Here is a 22863-nt window from a genome sequence, read left to right as displayed (position 1 = left end):
CCCAACCATGACCAAATATAGTGAGTAAAGTATATTCTTGTTCAAAAGCAAAGTCAAGGATCTGACACTTAATGTGGTTGAACATGATTTTTTCTTCCTTTTTTTTTTTTTTTTGATGTTCCAGTAAATTGTTAAGATGTAAGGAATTTTCATGATATGCCACAAGGTCATCACAGATAAACCACAGTTGTCATTGTTTCCAGCTGTAGAATTACAATAGACATTCTCATTATTCAGTGTTCTCTCTCATGAAAATATTGCAGATTTCAAGAGTTTACCCTAATGTAGCATAGTGATTGTATACTTTAAAGCATAATAGCCCCTTCAAAAAAAAAAATGCTAAAGCTGGGTTTCACTTACTGACCCACCAATTTATCAACCAAATGCTTTTAGTACCCAAGTTGATTTTCCTTTATAAATAAATCACCTGAGAAGCTGCACTCATTCTTTCTTGTTACTTAGAACCTATTTCATAACTTCCTGCTTTATTGCTAATAGCATCACAGAGGAAACTTAAACCAATGAGCACAGTTTCTTCTAAAAATATACAGAGTATGTAGTGTGCCCCATGTGAAAAATATATGGAGACAATTCTAACAACTTTTCAATAGTATATCACTGCCAGATTAGTGCATAGTACCCTAAGGTAACCTGAGACACTTTGACCTTTCTCTTTCCTTTGGTTCAATAGCCACATACAGTTAGTGGTTCATTTGTAACTTTTCTTCTGTTCTGTTTCAAACCTCATGCCAGCCATGCCTTTATCACCTCCACCCACTACTCCTCCTGTCTTCCTCCTAGTTCATTCATTAACCTTCCACAGAATTCCAGAGCAATTCTGGCTTATTTTTAGATTCCCAGATACCAGTTCCTATCTTCATCGATAGATATTTCAGCTACTATTGTTTACTATCAAACTTGCCTGTTACACCCATGTCAGGTAAGATAACTGCTAGGCATGCTATTGGAGGAAGAGCATCTAGGATGACTCACACCTCTCATGGTACTAACTCAGCATTGTGACACAAAACGGACAAGGCCAGAGGCCAGACAGTCCTTATTTAGAATTTAGAATTTTATGTTCCTTTTCTAAAGAAAAGAAGAAAAATGTTCAGTAGCTTCAGAACCCACACACCTTAAATCCACTCCTATATTTGAATTATCTGGTATGGTTTTTCTTCTTAAATAAGGAGATCTATCGTAGCCTTGATTGTAAAGAGCTACTGTTGCCTATGAAATTAGATCAAAATCATTCAATCACACATTGTAGATACTCTCAGGTTAGGTCATATCATATCTCATTTTAACAAATAGAGTAGCTCATTCTTCAAATGAGCCTGCTGCCGTGTGGGTAAGGGGTGGTGGGGAATGGGCCTTGAACTCAGGGCCTCATGTTCTCACACACCAGCAAGCTTATTCACCTGAGCCATACCCCTGGTCTAGCATTTTTCTGGCTTTTAGTAGGTGATTTATTTCATGTAGAATTTTTTTCTTCCAACAATGTTTAGTTAAATCCTACCCATTGTTCTAGCCCACCTGAAGTGCTACTCTTCCATTCCCTTAACCATCTCTTGTACAATTGGGAATTGTGCTGAGCACTAGTTTCACATTAATGGACAAAATGGTCCCAAGATCCTGATATGTGTGTATATGTTCTAATGTGGAAAACAAGCAAGTTTTCAGAAAAAGTATATAATATACCAAGAGATCACATCTCTGCATGGAATTAGGATAAGGAAGGCCGGGGAAGCCATTTTTAACAGGATTATCAAGAAAGTCCTCATGACTAGGGGATATCATAGGCCCTAACCTGGGAAAGGTGAGGAAATGAGCCATGGGGTTGTATAAGGTGAGAAAGTGTTTTAGATGGTAGAACTCTGACACCTTTTCTCATCCATCCCAGCAGAACAAATCTTTGTCATTTTTAAATGCCACTCGCAGTTTGTTTACACCCTCTAATTCACACGTCTCTCTCACTAGACTGTGTCTTGTACTTCTGTCTCTCACAATGCTAGCACTGACTGGTAGCACTGAACAGAGCTGCCGACTGAATAATGAATTATTTACAAAGAAGCTATGGACTGACAAAAACAAGTCTGGCATTTTAAATTTGTTTAACCTACTTACTATTAAAATAACTCTAAGCACTTGGATGATGTGTCTCAAAGTAAGTTGACCTATGTAGGAAGAGACCAGAATTACATAAGATCATTCTCAGTGATTCAAATGCCAAGCCTCCTTTGCTGGAAATGGCTAGATACTTGGAACCAAGGTAGACTGTTTCACCAGGGTTTAAACCCCACTCTGACATTACTAGAAATTTAACATTGGAAAAGTTATTTAGCTCTTATAAGCAAAGCTCTACTTCATCTATAAAGCAAAAGTAGTAAGAGGACATTGTTATGGGATTTACTGTGAGAAATGAGAGCAAAGAGTTTAGAATAACAAAGCACTCAATAAATATTATAATAATGACTTCTAGTAACTCTATCAAATATGCAAAATGTAAAAACAACCAATTTGATGCTTAAGTCAATTGCTTGATTCAATGGGAAGAAAATTCAACTGCTTGGTTACCACACTCTGCTGATCATTAGGCTTGCGTTAATCCAATAGTAAATTAAGATAAACTAAGGAAATCAGGCGCTGGTGGCTCACACCTGTAATCCTAGCTACTCAGAAGGCTGAGATCTGAGGATCACAGTTCAAAGCCAACCCAGGACAGGAAAGTTCATGAGACTCTTACCTCCAATTAACCAACAGAAAACCAGAAGTGGCACTGTGGTAGAGCATTAGCCTTCAGCAAAATTGCTCAAGGACACTACCCAGGTCCTGAGTTCTAGCCCCACAACTTACATCATCATCATCATCATCATCATCATCAAGAATAAAACTAATTTTAGAAGTAATTTTTCCTACTACTGTCTGACAGAGTTATTCTCTTCCTGCTGTGCTGATCTAAAAGGTACTTCATAAAAACTCTTTCTTTATCATATACCCATATAGTAAATAATTAAAATTTCAGCCCTTCAAACTTTGCAATGATGAGCTCACTTGGACTATTCACATCTGTACAGAGATTCTTGTGCTTACAGTCTCAATGTTCCAAGTCCAGGAAATACATAAATCTAACTCTCTATAAATAGTGGTACTGTCCTTCAGGAACAAGTTGGTGTGCAAAGCTACGAGTCGTTTTTGACCTAGTAGTTAGAGAAAATCAAATTTTCTGTCTAATAAGCCACATCTCATATCTTATCTACACTGCCCTTTGCACCTTTTTTGTTGGTCATGGGGCTTGAACTCTGGGCCTGGGCACTGTCCCTCAGCTCTTCAGCTCAAGGCAAGTGTTCTACCACTTGAGCCACAGTGCCACCTCCAGTTTTCTGGTGGTTTATTGGAGATAAGAGTCTCACGGGCTTTCCTGCCCAGACTGGCTTTGAACCGTGATCCTCAGAATTCAGCCAACTGTGTAGCTAGAATTACAGGCATGAGCCACCGGCGCCCAGCCGTTTGGCCCATTTATGTGTCAGAAATGTCTCTATCCACACACACTTTTCTATAAGATGCTTTCTTTTTCATTGTCCATAGGTTTATATGTCCTCTACCTGGTTTTCTACCATTCTAGAAATATAATTAGGGGAAGTAAACTAACTTTAAACATTCACATTCACTTAAGAATACTAGATTCCTCACTGAAACCATGAATCCACAGAGGTAGATGAATCCTGTGGGTAATATTTATGAGGGTGTGACATTTTGCCTACCTCCATCAGAGTCACCTAAGAGACATGTTAAAATTTTAAGATTTCAGGGACTACCTTAAACCAAACTGTAGCTAGCAGTCTCAGATGGGAACATGAAATGGTTATTTTAAACAAACCTCCCCTCCAATTCCCTGATCCTCCCCACAATACATGTCATTGTTACACATTAAATTTGAAAACTATAGCTTAAAGGCTTCAATGCTATGTCATGATTCTGACACGTGCGATAGCCACATTGCAAGCTAGAATTTGTTGCTAGTGGTATAGAATAAGTATATCCTTTGCCTTAATAGAGGAGTTTTCTAAAAGAAGAGGTTGCATTTCTCTTAAAAGTCCAGTACCCACATCTCTGAAAAATACTTGCTCCTATGTCTAAACCATTGTCTTTTTTCCTCTTAGTCTCTTCCATTTAAAGAGAATATAAAAGCAGGGATTTCTTTGACATTATCTTAAGTCATTCCCCACTACTCTCGACCATCATCACCCTTATCCATCTTAACATTGGTGCTGAAAGCATAACTAAGAAAACAACTGCAAATTCAATCGATTTGAACTAAAAGCCACTAGTCTGGGACCAGGGCCAATAAATAAAATGGCAAAAACTTATTTGAGCCAATTAGATAGGGATATGCAAATTAATTGGCCATGATATCAGGGTCAAGCAACAGTATGCAAATAAACTGGCATCTTATTGAGCTAATGGGACAGGAAAATGCATAATAAGTTGGCGATGATGTCAGAACCTTCATCATAATTTTAGGCTTTGCTGTTACTATATAAAATTAATTCTGCACTACTTCAAAATGCTTAATAATCTGAATCCCTAAGATGTGAACAGATTGATCTAAAAAAGAAATGACAATTTTGAAATAGATCATTCTACAAACTAATTTTAAAAAGTAGTATATCCAAGATAATGCAAGCTGAGATCCAGACAATGTTACTAGTAGTAAGAACAGACTGAAATGCTATGCCTGAGGGAGTAAATAATGTTTTTTAAAAAATGAGAAGAGCAAATGTGGTATCTGGGACTAGATTTGAAATCAAGAGAAATGAATAATAGGCAGAAATGTATGAGTTCAGAACAGTAAGTACAAAACATCCCAAGAAAGTCCTTTAGCCATCATCTCTTAGAAAACATGTGAGCACCCACTCTGTGCCAGACACTACGCCAGTGCTCAGATGCACAAGTAACAAAACAGCAGACACGTGCACAGCACAATGCAAGACCAACTCTGTTCTAAATTCTCTACACATGCTAACAAGTTTAATCCCCAGTACATGAGGTAGAGACTATTTTAATGCACCTGCATCATAGCCCAACAACTTGTCCAAGGTCACAGAATTTGTATTTGGCAGAGCTTAGATGTAAAACCAACTAGAGTACCTTCAGACTTCATGAATAAAATATGACTTCTAAATCCTTATCCATTCTCACCAGGGTCAATCTGAAGAGCAAGTAGCTAATTATAAGCTTCCATATAATGTCTAAAAATTTACCTGACTCTAAATAGCCTGTTAGCCCAAACTAAAATTGTATCATGAACATCAATAATATAAACTAGTTGGTTGATCACTTAATGACATTTGGCTAGATAACAAAAATAAAAACTATAAGGTTGAAGACCATGCACTAAAAAGATTATTTCTCTGCAGGAAAAGTTCTTCTTCTAAGTTTTTACCTTGTGTAGAGGTTGGAGTGTTCTTTTAGTGATTGTTCCTTTGTATACACACACACACACACACACACACACACACACACACACACACACAAAGAGGATGAGATTCAAATCAGTGATATTTCAGCCGTATCAGAGGGAAAGGGGAAGAGATTACTGAAATGATAGAAGACAGTCTAAGACTAAGGAAATCTTGAGTATCTTTTAGGTAAAAGATTTTATCCACTACTAAGTTTGATCAAGGGTTGTTCATTAGAAGAGGGTGACAGTATGATGGGAGCCAACACAAGCTTCTTTAGGGAAGGAAAAAATAGGGTCAAGTATAAATCAGAAGTATAGAACCATCTACTGAAGACATTCACTGAGTGTGCTGATGTGCAGTGTTAGTACTGGATCAATATTATAACAAAGAGTTTTATAAATATAAACACAAGGGTAGACTCAGCCTTGTGTGGTGTACACAGTTATAGTTGCCCATCGCAAAGGACAACGGTGGGATTTGATGACCTGTTGCCACAGAGGGACGAAGGACGACATATGAAAGCATGCTATGAAGATTGGGACTTTGTAGTCTGGAAACAGAAATCACAGTGGAGATAAGACTAAAGTCTGAAAAAGCACAGAAAGCAGAGCTAGAATAATACCCATCTGTTCACCACATCCCACAAACTATAATTAAGAAATGACATTGCTGTGCAGAAGAAAATATATAAAAGAGAAGGTCATTTGGTGATCTCAAAGGTACCTTTCTACTCAATATTTCTTTGCCAAAGTTCCTTGCTACTTTATAGTTGGGTGGTTAAAAAAAAAAAGTGGTGCGCCAGGAGCTACGCCAGATAACATATAAGCAAAAAATCAATATATGAGTATGCTTCCATGTTGTATCTTTAAAATGAGACATCTTTAAACCTTTGTGGTATCTTATAGAATTACATACACACCATGCCTTTGTAAAAAAAAAATCTCTCAGAACTACCTCCACAACCACATGTCACTGTGCTACATTTTCACCTATGGCTTAATGATTTCTATCCCCCTTCTTTCAATTCAGCACACACACAAAAAAAAAAGGAATAAGGAGAGTTGGAATTTTTACTGGGTAATTAAGTAAATAGCTTTGTTCCTAATAAAATTTTAAAATAGCAAAGTTTGTGCTATTTTTTTCATTGATGAGGCTATGAGATCTCTATAGTAAAACCTAAAACAGGTGACAAAAATACACAGTTTGTAGTCTCAAATACTGATAAAGCTCAAAGAAATGGAAATCAAAAACAGTCCCCCCATTTTTTTTCCTTCGTCAGTCATGGGGCTTGAATTCTGGGTCTGGACACTGTCCCTCAGCTCTTCAGCTCAAGGCGAACGCTCTCCCATGTGAGCCACAGTGCCACTTCTGGTTTTCTGGTGGTTAATTGGAGATAAGAGTCTCACGGACTTTCCTGCCCAGCCTGGCCTTGAACCATAATCCTCAGATCTCAGCCTCCCGAGTAGCTAGGAGTACAGGCGTGAGCCACCGGTATCCAGTTTAAAAGCAGTCCTTTTAAAAACTTGTACTTTATTATGGTTGTCTCCACTTCTGGAAAGATACACTCTTTGTGGTTTGTCCTTAATCCCTCATATCTCGTCTCAGTTCTAAGTGCATGCTCTTTCTCCTTGTCCACCGCTGTGCACCTGCTGGAGTATGAGCTATTATGAGACTAGGATGCACATGCTTCCCCTCGCATTCTCACAGCCTCTCCCAAAAAGGTCTCAGCATATTCTCCCTACCTGAACACCCAGCCAGGAATATTAACATTTTATAGTCTCACTTGTTATTTTGTCTTTGACTCCCAACTGATCTGGCTTAACTTGTTCCCCTTCATGAAAAAATTCTTGGCATCCAATAGTAGTACTTTTATTAAAATAGCAGCCGAGAAAGAAACTCAGAAAATGGAATTCTTAAAAACTGATAGGTTATTTTAGCTATGATTTTCAGAATTTACTTCATGCCTTCCTTTAGTCTTCTGTGCCATACCAATCCTTCTTTGTATTTGAAAAAAAGTAACAGACTATCTTTAAGAGATAAAAGAAAAGAATGGCACAGAAATGCACACATTACTATAGTTATACCTCAATGATAGTCATAAAGGCCTTTTCCAGGGAGAAGTAAAGACAGAATGATCCCCTGGTCACAGCTTTTCCCAGCATGAACTGATAAGGCAATAATTCAGCATCTTACTTGTCCACTGCTTCATAGACTAACTCCCTATAAAAGGAGATCAAAAGTTCATAACAGCTAAGCTGTTTGGCTCTGAATTACTAATGGCCTTCCCCTTGTATATTATTCCTAGCAACCCTTGGAAAATTAGGAGGATTCCTGTTGTTTTTCTTCCACAAATAAATGACTGTGTTTACTTAGGAAATAGATTTTTTAACTTAAAAATATTAAATTAGCCCATTTTTATCTTCTGAAACACTGAGGTTTCATTTATTCAAAAGTAAAACAACAGGATCAATTGATAGAATCAATTCATAGATTTCAAACTTCTGACATGACTCAATATGACAGTATAATTAACAAACAGTCAAATGTACATTCATTGATAGTACATTAGAATTAATTCATGTGGAGCTATAAGATCAGATATTTACCTAGGGGTACATTTCCATTTGTTCATATTAAGGACTTTTGTGTACTGATTAATTAAAGAACCATGTTTTCACAAAAAGCACTGTTTTAATATTTCAAATTTTTTAGTTACTAAAGACTCAAGAAATAGTTAAAATAATGTCCATAATTTCCATCACTTATTTCTATATGCAAAGTAAGAAGTTAAAAACTCAAAATAACCCCTATAATCTCTGCCTATTGACTCAAAGGAACAATTTGAAATTTCATGTACTTTTAGATAGGCTTTTCACCCATGTCAATTAAACACACATGCATGCACACGCATGTGTGCACACATGCACACACACATCATGCAAATATATATGCATTTTACAGAAATGGGATGATACCACACAGTCTGTATTTTTTCACTTATTGCAAAATAAAATAGAGAGCTTTCAGTCCAACTAAGATAGCTTTTGCATTGTATCTATTGAGCACATATCCTTTCTTTGAATGTATTAGCATATATTTAATAATTCCCTTATAATTGTAACTTTAAGAGAAAAGCTGTTTAATTTCACCAAGGCCTTCAAATAAGATCAGAAGAATAATGGACTCTATATAATATAGATAGATGTCTGTCCCTCCCAAATATCGAAGCCCAAAATGAAGGTAAAAGACAAGCAGCAGACTATAGAATCAGATGACATTAATACTCCTATAATTACAAGAATTAAAACATCACGATAAAAAAGAGAAAGTTAATGTGGAAAGTCTCTACTTTCAATGTTCCTAGAATTTTCTGTCCACTGCTTCTGTTCCTGTTGCTGAGAAGTAACGTGTTACATTTATACAGCCTCATCATGCACAAACAAGAAGGGATTTTAAAGTAAGATGCAATTACCCTAAGTTCAAAACCTAAAAATGTGTTGCTTAAAAAAACAACCTGAATTGATTGCAAAGAGTACCTGAAAAAAAAAAAAACTTTAAATAGAAAAGAAAAGAAAATCAGGTCATTAGCTTGTAGATTTCCAGGCTTTCATGGATGATAGTTGCAAAAATAAGAATTCATTAAAACATTCATACTGCAGCATTGTTAGGAGAGCAACTTGAAGACACTGGTGACAGACACTGAAAGTAAAGTGAAAATATACACCTTTACAGAAGCTAAACCTGGGCATTTCAGAGAAATGCCCAGTTTTTACCAAACCATTTACCTACTTGTAAGTGGCTTTTGTTCAAGGTTATCAATTCAGTATGCTCACAGAGAAAGCATCTTGAATTTTCTAACATTTTCCTTGATGCAGAGTAAGCACTGGAAATGAAACTAGCCAAAGGATTACCTACCTGTGAGTTTCCAAGTTCCCATAACTAGAAACCCAGTTATAGAAATTAGATTTTTGCCAGATTATTTTTATTCTTCACTGAAATTTGTGTTCATGTTTTCTATAAGAATCTCACAGAAACAAAAAATTTCAAAGCTAGTTTAGTGGTGGAGGTTTTACAAAAGGCAGGGAATGCTTATGAATTATGCAAGTCTGAACTTTCATTTTAATAACTTCATTAAAATATAAACACCTTAAAAGCCTCCCAACAGGAATTTAACTTTATAGAATACTTTATATATGCCCTGACCTTGCCAAGAGGCATGCCTAAGGCCTGATTTAACAGTTATTACAGGGTAAGGCCTAATAATAAATACCTATCAGAAAATGCCAGCATTTTTCCTTGCCTCTTTGGCTTCCAGTGGAGTTGTAACTCAGCCATAAACAGAGCCTCTCCTGAGAGACAGCAGGGCGCGGCAAGAAGGAAATTGCAACTGGCATTGGAAAACCTGACCTCAAGCCCTTAACTTTGCTGATCCTCAGCCTGCTCATCCATAAATTTGGGGCATTAAACACAGCTATTCATCACTGAGTAAACAAATGAGATAACATTAGATGAAAATGCTAAGTGGATGGAATTACACAAATGCTGGTTATGTCTAAGTAAGAGACTATCCTTCATTAATTCTTAATTTTTCTCACCACAACTTGATTCCAGGAGAACATGTATCTATATGACTGATATATATATAGGCATGTGTGTATATGTTTGTTTGTTTTCCCAGTGTTAATAGCAGTCTTCTTCACAACAGGCAAACACTATAAACAACTTTGATTGCTGAATGGATAAATTAATTGTATATCCATAAAAATGGAATACCAGTTGATAATAAAAAGAGACACACTGTTGGTATAATTAACAGCATGGATAAATCTCAAAAACTTGCCAAGCACATAAAATCACATCTTTAATATGTGTTCTGTCAATGGGAAGTTCAGAGGCAAAGAACATGAGTGTATTTGAGCTACCGACAGGAGGGACTTCCTTTAAAGAGGCTCTGGAGTAGTTCTGGGAGTGACAGAAAGTTCTTCATCTTGATTGGGTCAGAGAGGTAATACGTACTTGTCATCTAACACATAATTGCATGTGTCTATTAAAATTACACTTTCATAAAGATTGAAAAAAGAAAAAATAGCTCAACTGTTTAATTAGCTAATTTCTCAGAAAAAAATGGCTTTTCAAATGATCTTTCTTTGATTCATGGGATAAATGTTAGGAGCCTCTGATAATAGCTCTATTCTTCCCACATCCAGGTGGCTGCCTTCATTTCAGCCACTTCCTTGATTATTTTTACACCTTATACACTGACTGGGGAGCAAGAGAATGAGAAATATAGAATATTGCAATATAGAGAATGAGAATATAGAGTATTGCATTAGTCAATAAGCCTGTGTTAAATAAGCCTGGAGTATGGGAGCAGGCAGTATGTTTTTAAAGAAGGCACTGCCATTGTTAGGATGGCTCTCATTATGCTATCTGGAAGGAAGCTAAATCAGCATATTCTCCTACCATCTACCATCTCCTGTTATTATTTCCTGTTACAATTTCCAGCCTATTCTATAAGAAATAAGAGCAAGGAGAAATGCCTCAAATACAATTGTCCCTCAGTGTTTTTGTGGGGCATTAGTTCTACCTCCCACTTCCCTGATAATCTAAAGGTTACCCAATTCCCCTTTTATGGCATTGTCTAGTACTTGCATATAACCTACACCAATTCTTTTGTATACCTTACATCATCTTCAAGTAATTTATAATACCTAATACAATGTAAATGCTATACAGAGAGTTGTTATTTTGTGTTGTTGAGGGACTAATGACAAGAAAATGTTGTACATATTCAGTGCAGAAGCAATTTTTGAGTTTCAAGATGCAATTGATTGAATCCCTGGATTGAGAGCAGATTCATTTATTGCTACCTTCAATTCTTTAAGCTAATAATTATTTAATATATCAGAATTAACTTCCAAGTGCTTCTTTTATGATAACAGGTCTAAGACAAGCATAGCTAATTAAGCCAACAAATAGAAATAAAGAAGGAAGAATAGAGTCTCTGTCATCCTAATTATCAAATCTATACCTGGTTGCTAGACCAACTCTTTAAATTGAGGCACTACAAGATAGAACCTGTTCGAGGCTATGTGAATCCAACTAGAAGTTGCAGAACCTAGAGCAACTCCCTCTTGTCTTACCTAATATTTGTGTCCCCACCCCACCCCCGCGAATAAATACTTAATGAGAGACAATATGAATTAGCAGTCATTGTTTATTGTTTTTGTCTAAGTAAGTGGTAAGGATTGCAACTTTAATTAATCTCAAATTCCCAAGTAAACCCCACAAACAAAACACACACACACACACACACACACACACACACACACACACACAGTATCCCTGAAATCTCTTACATTCTTGTGAGACCTTTTGACCCTTTTTGGCTTGTTTTCCTCTCCCTGCAATTGCATTTTCTATAAAAACATGTCCTCAGTCTATGCTGATCTCAGCAGCTCAAATGGGGAAAAGTCTAGTTGGATTATATATCTGTTCTAAGTCTCCCCTTTAAATGAATTGTTCATCTTGCCATTAAGAAATGCAACTTGGTTAAAATATTAGCCAAGAATCTAGGTAAGAACTGTGAAAAATTAATGGATATTAGTCCTGCAACCAGATGATTCCCCTTTGCCTCTTTGATTTGTTATTTAGTTAATTGTTAAATTTGCCCACATCAGTCATGTTGAACTGTGCCTCTTTCAAACAACTAGGCAGGCTGACCCAGGGTTAAACCAATTGCTAAGAAAACATTTTCTGAAAAGCTATAAACCCAAAGACTATATTTCAAACTCGGGAAGAAAGTGGCATGCTAAGGCAAATGTAAATATAAAATTATGAAGAACATTTCAGCCTTAGCCTCAAAGGAAAAAACTCTTCACAAACATATTGAGAGCAAGGATGCTTTGTCTCTCTAATGATGATGTCTTTATACTCATGCAGTAGATTACACTATAATGGAATTCAAACATTATGTAAGTTTACCACAGTTAAGACAAAGTACTATCCCCAAGCCGAATTATATATAGAGAGATGTGTCTTTTAAAACTTGCCCACACATACTCAAGCATATATACACTAAATTCTATTGGTCTGGTTTTTTTTTAAGTCTGTAGGTCCAGCCATTATTAATGCTTCAAGGAGAACTAGTTCTTGAAGCTACTAGAAAACTTAATATTTTCTTCAAGCAGGATATCAAAAACAGAATTCTTTCATGTGAGGTAACTTAAAGAGGAAAGAAATAAGCTGTTTCTTTTTCTTTCTGTTTGCTCTTGATATAGGCAATTTTTGACATTGCCTCTTTAACTTTCCATTTAAATATCAAAGTGATTGAAGAGGAAATGTAAAACAACAGTGAAATCTTATTAGCAACTATGATTATTCATTGCAGAGATGAGCTCCTGCGCCCATTCTGAGGGGTCTGGAATATTGCACTCATTTCTGCGAACACATTGAACAAGAGGGACATTAGCGTTCTGCTGCCAATGCAGCAGGAAATAGAGGTCATACTCAGGGCAGACATATCCTGGGTGAAGAAACAGTTCATGGAATTGGAGGTGTTTACAATGGCAAAAGACTCAGAGCAAACAGAACCACTGACTGGAAATACGAAAAGAAAGAACTCAACTTAGTCCAGTCAGTTTTGTAGAAAAACTACGGGGTTCTAAACTGGGATCAGTGGGTGTGAGCCATGGAACTCACACTTGTTCCTTCCATTTTAGTTCTTAAGCAAAGGTTACAGAGAAGTGACCTTAGGAGAAAATCTGATTTAAGGTCCAAGCCCTACCCAACTATCATTGGTTAGTGAGACAACCTGTAAAATCTCTCTGTCTCCTAACACACTTTTATTCTACCTGAGAGTTAAAGCTCTAAAAGATCACACCTTGCCTAAAGCTAAGGTGAACACAGAAAACAATGTACCTAGGATAGAAAAATTTATCCCCACCAGGAGTGATGCTTTTTCTTCTTTAGAAGAATGAAAGAGGCCAAGTGCTGGTAGTTGACACTTGTAATCCTAGCTACTCAAGAAGCTGAAGTCTAAGGAGCAAGGCTCAGAACCAGCCTGGGCAAGAAAGTCTGTGAGACTCTTATCTCCAATTAACCAACAAAAAGCCAGAAGAGGAACTATGGCTCAACTCAAGTGGTAAAGTACCAGCCTTGAGCACAAAAGCTCAAGGACCGCACCCAGGCCCTGAGTTCAAGCCCCAGTACTGGTGAAAATAATAACATGAAATAAATGAAAGAGTACAAGTGTTGATAAAAAAATAAAAGTAGCGATAATCTAGTCAATTTGGCTCCCAGTGCTAAACATAGTTTAGTTTTATTTCATAAAACTATTTCATTTCTTTCATTTATAGTCATAATCCCATGAAGTAGCTATCACTATTGCAACATACAAAGGTCGATTTGCTTAGGGACACAGAGTGGAGACATAGCAAACCTCAGTTCCACACTCCAGGTGTCTTGTTCCCAGCTCCCTGTCACATCCATTGGCCCAAATTCCTACACCTAGAAGCCTTCACTCTCGAAGATAATGAATGCTTTTCAAGCTGCAAAATAATAATCAGTTTACTCACAATTAATACCTTCTATAGATTATTTTGACAAAGTAACAGTCTCCAACTGTGCCTGCAAATGCCACCACTTGCAAATCTCTGCCACATCGTAGATAAATAGCAAATACCCTGATGAGAAAAAAAAATACTCGCTCTTTATTCATTTTTTTTTGTCAGTATGGTTCTTAATTCTTCTGGAAAGTGAAGACCAGAAGGAACTTGTGTTGTTCTTTTCAATGACAAAAATAAATAAATAAAACAGAGGAGGGTGAGTGTTTCAAGTTTACATAATACAGGAAGAGCAGGCATGCCACGGCAAGCTGTGGCTTCCCCAGGGGATACTCACCTGCGGCCTGGACAGTTCAAATTCACTTCTAATCATCACTTCTGAAACCAGGCCTCAGAGAACAACACTAAAAGGCTTCATAGTATCTTCTCTTTTTCTTTCTTTCTTTCATTTTCTTTTTTTGCTCGTCCTTTTTTCATTTTAGCAGAAAGCAGGGGGAAGAGGAGAAGACAAGGTTCAAGTATTTGTTTCTTCAGGAAACTTCCTGAGATAGGAGTTCCACCTTTGTTTTTCTTTTCCTTGGTCCTGTCTACATTCTTGCCTCTGGTCACTGACTAGAGATTGTGCTGTATATAATCTGTGGTCCTACTCAGGAGACTGCAGCCTATGATCATCAGGGTTGCCAGGCACTCAGATTACTTCTCCTTTCTCTCCATTCCCATGGCACACTGGAGTCAGCCTTGACCATGCCCTTCACATATTGAGGATCTGAGGCTCCTGATTTGGGGACTCCCTTTGCCAGAGACCCTGCTTAATTCATTCTGGCACAGCCATCATCTGGCAGTAATACCTAACACATATATACCCCCATAGGAAATCGAACTCAAATGCAAGCAGTTCATCGTGCACTCAGTCTTGAACCTATAATATGAAGTAAAGTGAAGTGAATTGAATTAGAATCATTTAAAAGTCAAGATGAGCTAAATGAAATTTACTAAGACATTATGCCTAGGTTCAGTCCCCCCCCCTAAAAAAAATAGTGAAAGACATTATCTTAAAGTAAAAGTATCTGGACTCTATAAATATATTAAGTGGCAGGTAGCCAGTATACCTCAGCTATGATGTTGTGTGACTCTAATTACTGATGCTCTTACCTATTATTGTACCCTAGAAAGAGAAGCAACTTTTAGCCTACTATTATGTGAGTTCCTTCAGTCCAAGCCATATGATACTGACACTCAAAACCACTGAGGAATAGCTGGAAAGTGCCACAAGGTTGACAGTATTTCTTCTAAAAAAGAAAAAAAAAGCTTTTTCATGATCTAGGGAACAGGAGGCAGATCAGCAATGACCCCTCTTACCTCTTCACTGTTCTGGTTATCTGAAGTTTCTAACCTCACTGGATCAATGTGTCATACACAGTCCATGCAACCAAACCTTCCATTAAGCCCTTTGGGATGCTGTCAGCAAAACAGACATTGCCAGAGTGTGATATAGCACAGACCTGTAATGCCAGCACCCAGAGACAGAAGGAGGAGGAACAATGAATTCTGGGCCAGCCAGGGCTACACAAGAGACCTGGTGTAGGGGTCTTTTCTTTCCAAAAGGAAAAAAAAAAGGAGAGGGAAGGGAAGGATGCGAAGGAAGGAAAGAAAGAAGTGAGGGAGGGAAAGAAGGGAGGAAAGAAAAGAGGAAGGGAGAGAACAAGAAAGGAAGAAAAGTATGTACCTCTCATTTAGAGCCTACAGTCTCAAAATAGAAACTAATAATAACAAGGACAAATAAATAGTCAGAATACTATTGGGAAAAAAATTAACAGGATAGGAGAAGGAGAAATGATCAAAAGATATGGACTCTGATTTAGGATTTATAGGCTCTTAGTTGAATTATATCCTTTTTCTCAACGTCATATTCTTTTGCCTCAAAAAATAGAAAGCTTTTTCTATTCTTTTGAGAGTACATTCTCCCTGTGTTTACTTATATATTTATAAGTGTCCATTCACTTCTATATTAGTATAAAGTGAACATTGTAAATTTTAAAAATTAGAAAAACAAAGAATAAAGAAAAACCTATTTTACAAATTATTTTACTTATTAGTGGTAAGGGTAACTCTTCCTTTAAAATAGTGGCAATTACTGTATGTCAGTAGATAAACTTTATTTTTAAGATACTGCTTTACCATTATGATATAACTATGCATAAAAATAACAGATTCCATTTATTTAAGCACTTAGTTTTAAAAAGGGTCACTTACAAGAAATACTTCACAAATGCATGATATTTATTATGTGGTCACAGTTTGAGATTCAGAATATCATCCAATGTGTCATATGAGCTGATGTTTATTTTGCCCACTCTTGTAACTTTAAACCAATTGTCACTTTTACCTCTATGCACCATTTGCAAAACTCCATCCAAGAAGAAAGAGGTATCAATTTTATGCTCTGTCGTTTTTTATCCATTCATTTGGCTTTTTTAAGAGCCCTTTCTCAAAATCCTTATGCTTCAGACTCTCCAATGCTGAGGTTATAGGTGTACATCACCAATCTGTCCTTCTGCCCTTACCTTCCTTTTATCTTTCCCTTCCATTTGTATGTGCAACAATCATGTTTTCTTCAGTTCAGTTGCTTTTCAGGAATCATTTTAAGCAACATGCTCATTTTGTAAGATCAGTTTGGATACAATTAAAGAGTTCAATATCGAAGATTAGAATACCTAAACCAATTCAACTGGACTCACATTGATTGAGTGCCGTTCAAAGCAAAAATGCCAAGATCAAAATCCTTGCTGCCTGGCAACTCAGCCCCATGTGGTACTCCTCCGCCCTCTTCAGGAAGCCTTGCATACTACATGAGAACCAGATCCAAACTTGTACTTCAAATCTTACCGTTTTTTATGCCTTTTTTGTTTTGTTTTTGTTTTTGTTTTGTTAACAATAGAAATTCTAATATTTCTTTTTGGCACCACATAGAGACCATATCACTCCACACTGGATAAAATATACATGTAAATGTTTCCAATTTATAAGCTAAAACCTCTGCAGGAGACACATGAGTGTCTCTGTCACGGAGACATATTATACCACATTGTTTTAATTTTCCCTTTAAAATTAATTAGTCATTAATGCAAGAACAGAGCATCTATCAAAGTGATGCCTAATTTTTCTATATAAATGGAACACACTCTAACCAATGATAAACTTCATAAATCTCAGAAACAATGCCGTGTTTTGAGAACTAAGACACAGGAATTAAAATATGTTTGCTTCAGAACTCTCACTGTCGTGAAAGGACTAGCAATGGCTGGATGGTTAACTATACAGGGGAAATTGGGTAAGAAGCAAGATGGATGTCACCCGAACCCAGAGAATTGCTCTCAGGACACCAGTCTGGAATCTCACATTTCATAAATATGTATTAAATCCCTTCCTGTGTCATCATAGGCTAGAAGCAGGAGTGACAGAGGTGAATACCATGTGATTGCCTAACCATAAGCAGGGAGATCCACTTAGAAATACCGCAAGTGATTTAGATAGAAATTAAGGAACCTTTTCTATAGTCTACCAGACAGGAGAGACTTCAAGACCTCATACAACTATTCCACTCTACTATAACACAAGAACAGCCACACGCCATATATCATGTCATAGACCTGGCTGTGTTTCAGTAAAACCCTTTATGGAGACCGGTAGGTGAATTTCATCTCACAAAATATCTGTCTTTGAGGGCCTTTTTTCCCAATCTTTAGAAAAATCCAAAAACCAGCTCATGACCTACATAAACATGCAACCGATAGATATGGATCCCTGGGCCATGATTTGATGACTAAGAATACTGTACAGGAGCATAAAGGAAGGAGACAGCCCCAACTGGGGGGGTGTCATGGATTGAGAGGAGCAATTATGGAGATCAGGGCAACCGTCTCAGGAGCAGTATAAGCAAATGCACAGTTGCATGACACGTGTTGGGAAGTGCAGAGGAATCACTAAGAAAGGAAGTTAGACATAAGAGAAATTGAGCAGGGTAGTTAGTATGGTCTGAAGTAAAGGGTTCTGGAACAGCAGTTTCCTGTTATTTGGGAAAACCCTGTTGTTTTCTAAGGAGTTCTTGTAGTTTCATTTGAACAGTTTGTTCTTGCTTGAAGAAAATTAAACAGGAGATAGATAGGTGAGAAAACAGAGCTGCTAAACATACATTTGCAAGTGATATATTTTATTTCTAAGAAAGCTTTGCCCAAATAGGATTAGATTCATGGAAATTTTTATGTTTTAAGATTATATACATATGTATGTATGCATGCATGCATGTATGCTTGTATGTATGTATGTTGTACTCTAGTAATATTTTGCCCAAAAAGCAAGGATAACTCATCACTTTTATAAAATGTATGCAATATGTACAAAATTTTAAAGGTCTCATATGCAAGTAGGCATATAACTAAACACACAAAATAGCTATTGAATTAGTCAATGAATAATCAATATAACAGTATTCGTCGTCCTTTTTTCCTGAATAGCTTTAATCACTCATTAATTCAAAAAAAAGTATTTACTGACTACTTCCTATGTACAGTAGGCAGATTTAGAAGCCAAGAACATAGCAGTGCAAAAAAACAAAAAAAAGGCTCCATCATGAGAATAACATTCCAAAGGGAAAGAAAAATATAAAGATAATAGTGCTCAAGATAATACATGCTCAAGAGAAAAGTATGATGACAAATGTAGCTGGAAAATGATTCAACTGTAGATATATTTGTAAATAAGAGACAGGATTCACATCTGTTAAAGAAAGGGCAGAATCAAGGATGAGTTTGGTGAATTTGGTTTGAGTGAGTGCAAGAATGGAGCCACACAAAACCTTGACTTTCTGAGAAGAACAGACAGTCTGGCCTTAGTTAGGACCAGGTTAAGTCTATGCCACCAATTACAGCAAAATACAGATATCTAGCTAAACACCAAGCTTAGATGTTGGGTCTTCGTCTGTCTTTGGACGGACGGGGTCCGAGGAGAGGTAAGTGCGGCCGCTCAGCAAAATACAGATATCTAGCTAAACACCAAGCTTAGATGTTGGGTCTTCGTCTGTCTTTGGACGGACGGGGTCCGAGGAGAGGTAAGTGCGGCTGCTCAGCAAAATACAGATATCTAGCTAAACACCAAGCTTAGATGTTGGGTCTTCGTCTGTCTTTGGACGGACAGGGTCTGAGAAGTAAGTGCAGCCGCTAACCCGTTCCCCAGCCTCCCTTAGCCCAGGAGACAATCAGATGCAGCGGGGAGTCAAGTCAAGCAGGAACTCGTTAATTAACTGGGAGCATCTCCTTTTTAAAGCAAAAGACTGCGTGGGAGGAGAGGAAATGGGATCAACCAGTCACTGAAAGGCCACACCTTATCATGCACCTAAGCTTCAATGAGATGTTTACACACTGAACCTGAACAAATCCAGCTCTGCCCACTCAACTTCCTCTCAGGGCCATCTTTGCTACCTGTGTTCCCCACAGATTTCCCCACACTTGGAATTTAACCTTTTTCATTTTTTAATTTTTTTCACTATCTCAACCATAACAAATTTTTCTTGTTTATCATACTTAGCATATTTGGAAGCTGTTGGTTAAGTTATATTTCACATTGTGTGTGTGTGTGTGTGTGTGTGTGTGTGTGTGTGTGTGTGTGTGTGTGTGTGTGTGTCGTGGGCTTGAACTCTGGGCCTGGGCACTGTCCCTCAGTTCTTCAACTCAAAGCAAGTGCTCTACCACTTGAGCCACAGCGCCACTTCCGGTTTCTGGTGGTTAATTGGAGAGAAGAACCTCACAGACTTTCCTGCCCAAACTGGCTTTGAACGATGATCCTCAGATCTCAGCCTCCTGAGTAGCTAGGATTACAGGCGTGAACCACAGGTGCCAGGCTTTCTCATTTATTCTTAGTGTTGACTAATTCTTAAAGCTCTTAGCTCTCTAAAGCATAAGCAATGAAACACGGATTTCTCCTTCATCCTCCTATTTGCCTTCCTCATGCTAGATTTGCATTCCTTCTTTATACAATATGATATCCTTAAAGTACTTGTACCTCACAGTATCAAATTTGAGTTCTCATCCCCTAGAAACTAGAATCCAGCCGGGCGCTGGTGGCTCACACCTGTAATCCTAGCTACTCAGGAGGCTGAGATCTGAGGATCACGGTTCAAAGCCAGCCTGGGCAGGAGAGACCGTGAGACTCCTATCTCCAATAAACCACCAGAAAACCGGAAGTGGCGCTGTAGCTCAAGTAGTAGAGCGCTCGCCTTGAGCTGAAGAGCTGAGGGACAGCGCCCAGGCCCAGAGTTCAAGCCCCACGACCGACAAAAAAAAAAAAAAGAAACTAGAATCCATCCGAGACTGTATTCCTTTATGACATTTTTCCAATCTAACCTTAATACATACCTTTTAGGACAAATATAAAATCCTTCAGAAATATCACAAGAAGATCCCTTAATATTGTTATATAATCTGTGACATGTAAATGTTGATTCAAAATTTCAAAGGAAAAAGTCAATTGCAAACAACCTTTTTTGGTCCTCTTACTACCAGACAAGGTAATTTACAGAAATGAATTTGCAAAGAAAATAATCTGCCTTAAAGAATCAAGTAACAGATTAGTGTAGTGACTTTATCTTCTTCATGAGTAGCAAGTTTGAATCCTAATCTAGAAGTAATTTGCACACTATTCCAATCTAAGAACCACTTGTGAAAGACAAAAGCATAATTTACCAGCCTTATTGGCTACACTGCAAAACAAAGCAAGACCTCAGGTGAGTGACTGCATTTAGTGAGTCCTTAGTATTAAGTCACTAACTTGTGCTAAGTTCAAAAGTATAAATATTGGGATCTGAATCAGTAATGGTAAAAGAACATGCTGAGTGCCCATCCACATACTCAACCAAGGATTGTCCTTGAGCAAGCACTAAAATGGTCATTAGCTGAGTTTGCAGCCCGCTTTGGAGAAACTCTTCTATCATGCAAACAGAGTCTATGAAATTTATAGACGCCATGACAGTTAACTTCCAAAATCAATACCAAAAGAAGTAAGTATTGGAAAAGTGGGCTTAGGTCAAAGTTTCTTTTCAAGATAGAAATGAGAGTTGGGGGGCTGGGAAGGTGGCTCAGTGGTAGAGAGCTTGCCTTGCATGCACAAGGCCCTGGGTTCAATTCCTCAGCACCACATAAGCAAAAAGAAGTGGCGCTGCGGCTCAAGTGGTAGAGCGCTAGCCTTGAGCTGAAGAGCTGAGGGACAGCGCCCAGGCCCAGAGTTCAGGCCCCACGACGGAACCCCCAACCCCAAAAAAAAAAGAAAGAAATGAAAGTTGGGAATCTATTGCTCTCTACATCATTCCCATGTTAATTTTTCCATTGAGGAAAGACATGCATTTGATTCCAGTGTTAATGTCATGTTTCTGACAACTTACATCCTCATTTTCAGTTCTGAGATTATGGTTTGGAAATGGTCCTCAGCCCCAATAAAGCAGATCAGCAGAGGATTTTTTAAGAGTGTTAATCAAAATGCACAAAAGACAATAGGATATGCTTGAAATAATGAAACACTTGATTGCTTAATTAGGTTAGCAAGACTGCCACAAAATGAAACTCTGACTTAAAAAAAACTTTAGTTGAAATATTTCTGGATAATGTTTCAAAGAATTTAGAAAATAGGACTTTTTGAAGGTTAACAAAGGTGCAAACAGTCCTCTGAGAACTCTAAGAATACCTATGGGCTTTGTTAATCATCTTAAAATTCCAAAGAACTGTCCATACTCTACAATAAAACACAAAATCTACACAAGGCTACCTGGTGCTTTATGGGAAAAAAATCCTAGCTAGTCCAAGCTTTTGGATTGGTTTAGATCTTTTATTTCCAGGTGTGTAGCAAATCTCTGGAAAGCTGTGATTGCATATAAACCTCTCTGTTATGTCTTTTACCTCTTAAGATAGTAACCATATACATACATATATATACTATAGGTATATATATGAAAACTTTGATAAATATGTTTACTAAAAGGATAATAAAATTATCCAAAAGGAAATATGCCAATAAATGTAACAATAGTTATGTCTGAAGTTTACTAACTTTCATGTCTGATGCTTACTACTTTTTCATACAGTATCATAGAATCATCACACAAACTTGAATTAGGTATTACTTTACACCTTGAGAAAGTAAGCAAACTGGCCTAAGAACTTCAACAAAACTTGCCATATGACTGAGTCAATGATCTAAGCCATGCCCACTAACTGTAATTAGGTCCTATTTTCAGACTTGGAATCTAATACTCCCTTTTCAGAAACAATTTGACATCTATTGAAAACTTCTTGTAGAATTTACCTTAAAAGATTCCATTTGCTATGAAGATTCACCTAAACTTGTCACTCTAAGCTTGGCTTCTCTTCAAACAGTCCTTCAACATATGCGCGTACATCCCCCACTTACCCTCCCTACACACAAAGACAGGAAATAACAGCATAACCTATCATTTAGTTCTTTGAGACAAAATTACCAGCAGGAGATAATTACCATATCCTGAAAGACACATAGGACTCAGATTTGAGAGAGCTGCTTTGGCAAAGATACAAAATGCAATGTGTTCCTTGAGCACATGTATTCATATTTATGCTTTAGTTGATTAGTCAATCAGTAAATTTCTATCATGCTTCTGTCATGCCTGGTGTCAAGAAATCCCTTCCTGAAAGTGAAGAGGGCTTGTAGAAAAAGTCTCCTCAATCCTATTATCTCAGAAATGCCTACTCATGCCTCTTTCTTCCTGGAACCATTGAGGATTTCCTAGGCCTCATCAAACTGTGACATAGTTA

At 37.4% G+C, this 22863-nt stretch overlaps 1 protein-coding gene across 2 annotated transcripts in view; it reads left to right on the top strand.

The window, feature by feature from the left end:
* The window catches only part of Syt1 (synaptotagmin 1), a 194753-nt gene that overhangs the window by 109029 nt on the left and 62861 nt on the right, over window positions 1-22863 (top strand). The window lies entirely within an intron of this gene.

Source organism: Dipodomys spectabilis, unplaced genomic scaffold (genome assembly GCF_019054845.1).
Source record: "Dipodomys spectabilis isolate Male_0828 unplaced genomic scaffold, ASM1905484v1 ptg000234l, whole genome shotgun sequence".
Lineage (NCBI taxonomy): Eukaryota > Metazoa > Chordata > Mammalia > Rodentia > Heteromyidae > Dipodomys > Dipodomys spectabilis.
This window is presented reverse-complemented; position numbering and strand designations above follow the sequence as displayed.